The 7,090-nt window shown below is 37.7% G+C and overlaps 1 long non-coding RNA gene across 2 annotated transcripts in view; it reads right to left on the reverse strand.

The window, feature by feature from the left end:
- Positions 1–662: 662 nt before the first annotated feature.
- The window catches only part of LOC107204567, a 22,727-nt gene continuing 16,299 nt past the window's right edge, over positions 663–7,090 (reverse strand). The window contains exons 4-7 of one of the 2 annotated variants that reach the window (XR_001521648.2): positions 5,742–5,826; positions 5,065–5,147; positions 3,590–3,689; positions 2,883–3,468 (exon numbers count right to left, since the gene is read on the reverse strand). This is a non-coding gene — a long non-coding RNA (uncharacterized LOC107204567). Of the gene's footprint in view, positions 2,080–2,882; positions 3,469–3,589; positions 3,690–5,064; positions 5,148–5,741; positions 5,827–7,090 lie in introns of those variants that run through there. The other variant, XR_001521651.2, reaches the window with a different exon arrangement.

Below are 7,090 nucleotides of genomic sequence, written 5' to 3' on the forward strand. Positions count from 1 at the left end.
GCCATTTATTTCCCTTTATCCTGTTTCTTTTTACTTGGGAAAAGAAACCAACTCTTAGTTGCAGTAAGCATAGAATATGGTCTAGGAGGAGTATCTCAAAAATAATGTTGGAGCTGGTCATTCATATTTTTTCAAAGTAAATGAGTCAACACTGGTAGCAAGAGATTTCTGTTTCAAAAGGGGAGATTTGATAAATTGGAAGTACCAGTTCATAAAATGAACTGGGCTAGTCAACCAGACAGAGAAACCTGGGGATCTGAATGCCTGCTTGCAATTTCTGCAAGTTCATAAAAGGCACATAAACCCATAAATTCAAAGCAAGCTCATAAAAGGCTTTAGGACACACTGTGAGAGCAAGAGAGCTGCTGTGCAATCCCAGCAGACTTTTCATGCTCCTCTTCCCAAATTATCCTTCATGGTCCAGCCTCCCAAAGGCTTCTCTCAGACCCCACTGGTGCCCAAGCAGCTCAAGCACAGGTATCCTCAGCACCAGGAGCAATTCTGGCTTCAGAACAGAGGAAAAGCTGCAGTAAAATTTTGTCTCTCTTGTTTATGGCTTTGACACCCTCTGCTCAAAATGGAATACCAGAAAATTCAACTTTAGGGTTTTTTAGAAACATCTTATTTTGTGTTTGTATTCAAAATTGTGCTCAGAGTTGATTTACACTGTAATAAAGAAGTAATATTCCTCTGGCAAGCATTGCAGCTACTTAGATATTCCAGTGAGAGCATTGCTTTAATGAAAGCAGAAACGGGAAGAAAAACAGAAAAACAAACAATTTTTCTCTGCCTGTTGAACTGTGACAACTGTTTTACCTCCTATCTACCTTCATTAACAGGGAAAAGGTTTTATCCAACAAGTATTTACAATAAAAACTGTAGGCAGTTCCAAGTTTGTGCAGATCAGCACTTTGAATTTAATTGCAGAGGCTTTTAGTACAAAAATTGAAAAAAATTAAAAAAAAAATAAACAATTAAAAGTTGTGTGCTACAAGACATCCAATTAAGCAATAACCAGATCAGTTATTTACCAGAAGAACTGATTTTGTTTTAAGGCTAAGTGACATTTAACACCAGTATAAGCAGTACAGCACACAGATTTAGAGATGTAGGAATGGAATAGAACCAGCTGAAAGGATGTCTCCTTTCATGAATCACTCTGACAAGCCAGAGAGCTCTACTGTCTTCTACTGACATTTTTTTTTCAGCTTGCAGGACCCTGGAAGGTTGCAGGGAATATAAAACTGAGACAATGATGAGAATGGATTTTAATATCAACCAGCCCAGACAAGTGCTGCTGTGTCACAAACAGCCACACTTGGGTTCAGGTACAACCAGAAATCTCCAATTCAGTCCCTGAATAAGAGTTCAAGATAACTCTCGTGGGACATAGAACAAGAAAAAGCCACACAGAGCTGTGGGAGCTACAGGCAGAACCCTACACGAGGTCACCAGACTGCAGTCTTGTATTTAGGTGGAATTATCAAGCCCACAAGACACAGAAATGTTCTGTACCTTGCCATTAGCAAACCAAACACTTTGTTCAGCGTTGGGTTTTTCCTCAGAGCAGTTCCAGGCTGCACCTCCCACAGAACACTGATGCTCAATAAAAATCACAGGTAACAAATCATCCTGTTTGCTTGTAATCTTCACAACAGTTTGTAATTCAGAGCATTAAGTAAAAGAAGAAATCAACAGGAAAACATGATGCTATGACACAAAGTTTTAAGTGGCAAGGAAAATGTTTGTGTTCCTAGCCAAACATCCCTGCTCGTCTAAAATCAACCCTCCCCTGAAACTCAATTTGAATATTTTTGAGGGGGACTCTCCTGTGTAAAAGGAAAATGTTTTGAGTGGAAGCTAGAGGCAGAGCTGTAGCATCATGGATCTCGAGGTCAAGAAAGACTTCAGCTAGTCAAGAATCATTTTCTTCCTCATCTTCCTTATCCACCTACCACACCAAAAGTCATCACCTCTGCAAATAGCTGATAGTTGTGTGGGGTAGGACAACAAAGATTGCAATGAAAATGTGCAGATTTTTCTCTGCTTTCTGTGGATCTGATTGCAGGCAGTAAAGATCTGGATGAGAGAAAAAAAAATAAAATAATCACATTTTGGCATATGAGTTCTTACAGGAGTGCTGGAGAAACCTGACATGATTTTCAATAGAGAGGTGTTAGCATTAGAGAAACTATTCTGAAGCTGGCAATTGTAAGGAGGAATAAATAAATATCACCAGACCACTTTATGCCATTGGCTAAAAGAAATATGAGTTAGCCAAGAGAGAAGATTTGTGATTTGTAGTGATATGGCAAGGATTTAAAAATCCACCTGAAAGATGGGAGAGGAAGAGAAAAAACAGCAATTTCACAAGTTCCTATAAATAAAAAATCAAAAATCTTCCTTTGTGCGTGTATGTCCACGTGACTGTGAGTAGGAGTCAGCTGTCAGAGTCAGTGACATGGCAAATGCAATAATGAATTCTGCAGCTAAGGTACAACAGCAGAATAACAGGTACAGCTGTGATGGTGGGGCCAGAGCCACATTAAAAGGGACCCCATGTCCAAAATGACACATCAGTCTCTAACAAGACTGCATGGATGTCTTCCAGCATTTTTAACACTTGGAAGCAGTCAAGTATTTTATCTCAGCACAGTTTCCTGTCTTCTTCAATGGGTCAGATTAGCAATCAGCTTTCTTTGCAAATCAGCAGCATAGAAAAAATGAATTCCACACATAAACCCAATAAGTGTGAAATGAAAAAAAATTATAACAAATTACATATAAAATATGTACAATATGAAAAAATATAATATAAATACAATATAAAAATGATAACAAATAACAAAGTATAACGAAGCTTTAATGAAACTGAATCCAGCATTTGGGGACTTTAATTATTTGTGGAAAAGATAGAGGAGCTTCTTCTCAAGAAGTCAGCAGAATAACATTTGTAACACTCTGATAAAACACCAAGAACCGTGTAATCTTCTTTCAGCCTGCTGGAGTGTAAAAGAGCAACATTTTCAAAAGTCATTAGAATTTCAGAAGTGGATGGTGAGGAGACTTGTAAATGATTTTTAATTTTTTTTTCCCAATTGGTGTAAGATGTTAATAACAAAATGGAAGTTCTGTGAGGTTTCTGTCTCCACTGCTGAGACAGAATCATACAAGGGGAAACATCAGAGAGTTTTGTGATGCCAACCTACAGCAGCAGCTCAGTAGGCACAAACTCTTCTCAGCCCTTCCTGAGCACACAGATCACTGAGATCTCCCATTCAGGTGGATCTCCTGAGCATCAAGAAAATCAGCAAGACACCAAGAAAACCCAAATATTCAGATGATTTGCAGTAGATATATTCTGCTTATCCCTTGTGTTTTGGTATTCTGGGGTTTGGCATTTTTCCCCTGCTGCAAAGTGACCAAGCAACTGGCTTCTCCTTCACATGGTATTTAATTTTGGAATTCCTAGAGTGAAAGGGAGAAAGAAAATTGCTATTTTAGTAACAGAAATCTATTTTTAAGATGCAGTGAGTGTTCAAAGCCCAACAGCCATGAACTTCTGTTATTCAGAGAGGACACAAAGTACCTGCACAGGTAATGGGGGCTGCCTCCAATAGCTCATTAGAAAAATGGTTTTCTTGTTGTTTTTTAAGAAAACATCTTAGTGGGTACCAGGACCACTTGTGCTGGGGGAAAGAAAAAAAATCAATCTGTGTGACACTTAGAAGTAAACATGCCAAATGTCCTTAATTAAAGGCAATACAAAGAATTTATCTTCACAAAGAGATAACATATATTTCATGCTAGAAAGCTGATTCTGTGTAAAAATCAGCAAAAATTAAAGCCTGTGTTGTTTTTATGTGAGCTGTTTAGTTAGGATAACATCTATAAAGGATATGAGAACTTATCCTGACTCTGCCTGAAGTGAAAACTACCATCTGCTCTGCATTAGGATTTTACCACCCAGTCGTTCTGAAGTTGCTTTTTTTCATTAACAGATCCAGCACCAAAGGATTTTTCTCTCTCCCTGCTCTAATCCAGTTTACTTCCTCCCTGTCAAATCTGTCAAGAAGTGAATGGTTGGTCCATTTCTGTGCATGTTTTAATTCAGCTGGACACAGAGACTGAACTAACACCTGCCCTCTTCTGGGCTGCTCCCTTTTTCAAAGAGCTGCTGGGAAAAAAACACAAAACAAACAAAACACCCAAACAAAACAAAACAAAAAAAATAAATTACTTTGTTCAAAAGCTGTCCTCACATCAACTTTGAATTAGTAGCTCTTCCTCCCTCCCTGGCATCAATAGCTCAATTAGTTTTGTTTCTTTTTGGATTTTTTGTGTCCTTTGGTGACACAAACCATGCTTGTCCCCCTCCGGTTTAATTCCACTTGGACCCCACCTTTCTGAGCACAGTTGACTGTGCATGTAATATTTCAGATAAGGACTTGCTGCACTTTGTAAAGGCAGTATAATCCCTCAAACTTTAATGAAAACACCACACCCAACACATCACAGCTTTTATTTAAAGCCAAAATGTACCAGTGAGCACAGATCATACAGCAAAACTCTAATGAGAGGCTTCCAAATCAGCAGAGACTTGAGATTGTGCAGCCTAAAATTCTACTTTGAAGAATTTTACAGTTTTACATTTAAGGAAAAGGAACTGAAACCTAATATAATGGAGTTTTTGTTTGTTTGGGATTTTTTGTTGTTGTTGTTTTATTGGTTTTTTTGGGTTTGGTTGGTTGGTTTTGGGTTTTGGGTGGTTTTTTGGTTTGGGGATTTTTGTTTGGTGGTTTTGTTGTTTTTTTTTTTATTTTAGAGTATTCATTCCCCCCAAAAATTTTCCTAGGGAAAAGTCAAATTGCACCAGGGGGTTGGCACATTGTGGACATCAACCCCTGTGATAAAACACTTGTTTGTGTGCTTTAACAAGTGTCAGAGGCACAGAGAGAATCCTAAAGGACCAAATTGCCACAGGACTGGGCAGATTTGAACCATTTTGGATGCTACAATCAACGAGTGAGTGAAATCTCTGGGAGTGTTCCAATGCATACTCACACAGTGGAAATAGCAGATATTTCCTGATTTTCACAGGCTTTCAGTCAGGCCCAGGGAAAGCTAAAACTCAGCCTCAGGTATGCCTGACAATAAATGTGATGCAGGTGTTTCAGCTTCAAATACCTGTGAGTGTTTTTCAGTATTTCACACAGCATCTGGATTCTAAAGTTAAGCAAAAATGAAAGTTTTGGAAACTGTTATTGTTGCTCTGATGAGAAACCCCTTCAAAACCTTTTTATATATAGTGAAGATTGAATATCCAAATATTATTAAAGTTCATGGATTTCTTGTGAGTGAGAAACACCTTGCAATGGTTTCAGCTTCTCTTTATAAGAAGTTATTAATTCACTTTTAAAATAGCCAGAAAAGGGTTCTGTATTTAGAAAAGACAAAACCTTCGCTTTTCTCTCTCCCTGCCTGTCTCCAAAAATAAATCAGGAATTTGGTTCTCCTCTATACTCAGTTACTTTCTGCAGAAATAATCATAATATTTCAATTTAAGATGATGCTTTCTTGGGTGAGAATTTGACAAAAGCTCTCATCTGTGTCTGCAAAGAACTGCAAACAGATAATGCCTGGATGTTTTCACCCAAAGAGCAAAAAAAACGTTTCCAAAACATGTTTAATTTTATCCCATGTGTGTTGAATTCCCAAACCACACTGGGGAATGCACTTACCTCTGCTTAGTCAGGTCATTGTGGCAATCCTCTTAAATCAGATTTAACTGGAAGCTCACACTGGGGATGGCTCAATGTACCTAATCTGAAGGTGATGAAAGGGTTTCAGGTTCTTAGGACTTCTGATAATTTTTTTTTTAATAAGCAATGAAAGCTATTTAGAAAAAAAAAGAAAAAAAAAAGAAAAAATAAAAAATAAAAAAAAATAAAAAAGGAAAAATAAAAAAGGAAAAAGTAAAAAAGGAAAAAGTAAAAAAGGGGAAAAAAGAATAAAAATAGAAAAAAAGAAAAAAAGAGAGGGAAAGGAAGAAAAAAAGAATTTAACAATCCACACTGCTACAAACCTGTGGCTACAGCTGCCATTAAGAACTCCAATGGCAGCAGCACCTGCCTTTCCATAAAGTTCTCCCTCCCCATCCATAAAAATAATCCCTTCACAAACACAAGCACACATTAAATTTGCATTTTCAAATGGTAAATTCATTGCAGAAACACCACTTGAAATACCAGAAACCTTCCAGGTTTTATAAATAATTTTTTGCAATAAGAGATTTGTTGCTTAATGAAGTCCCTTGGAGGCAGTGTGCTTGGAATGGACTGCAAATTAAGACCTTTATTTTCCTCTGCCTTTCTCCAGCAATCCCTCACACATCTAGTTTTTGTTTCAGAATTCTTATCTATCCCTGTAACGAATTCCACTTTTGATGGGTGTCAAATTGCCAGAGTCATATGAAATTCTATCAGTTTCTTTAGTAAAGTAAGCTTTTAATAGAAAAATTAAAGACTCAAAGACATCAGCAAAAAGGACTAAAATTAATGGGTTTTTTGTTCTCTTAGCAAAACTCTCTCAATTCATATGCCCTAGGATACATGGAAAATAAAACCAACACTGCAGCCAGATTTCTAAAAGTGTCAGCTGATAATAAAGAATGTAATAACAATATTTGGAGACAATAAATTGTCCTATGTGCAGAGAATATCACCCAAGGGCGCAGATAATCCCTTTGTCTTCCATTTTACCACTCAGAGCTTAAGAAAATATTAGTTACAGCACTGTGGAAATAATTGCACATTAAACTTCTCCACTTAGGCCAGGCTGGCCCTAAAATTCTGGCCTGGAGCTGTATCCAGAGGTCTCAGCATCCCACCACCCCACAGAGCAGCTGGATAGGAATAAAGTGGATATTTATTTATTAAAAACCCTTCAAAGGATGCACCTTGGGCAGTACAAGAGCCTGGCTGTGGCTCCACCCAAGATGGACCCTGGGTCAGGAGTTTTCACACTTTGATAAGTTTTGGTCCATTTCCATATTGGGGTTAATTGTCCAATTACAGCTTCAGGTGATGAA

Source organism: Parus major, chromosome 1A, assembly GCF_001522545.3.
Source record: "Parus major isolate Abel chromosome 1A, Parus_major1.1, whole genome shotgun sequence".
In the NCBI taxonomy this organism is placed as follows: domain Eukaryota; kingdom Metazoa; phylum Chordata; class Aves; order Passeriformes; family Paridae; genus Parus; species Parus major.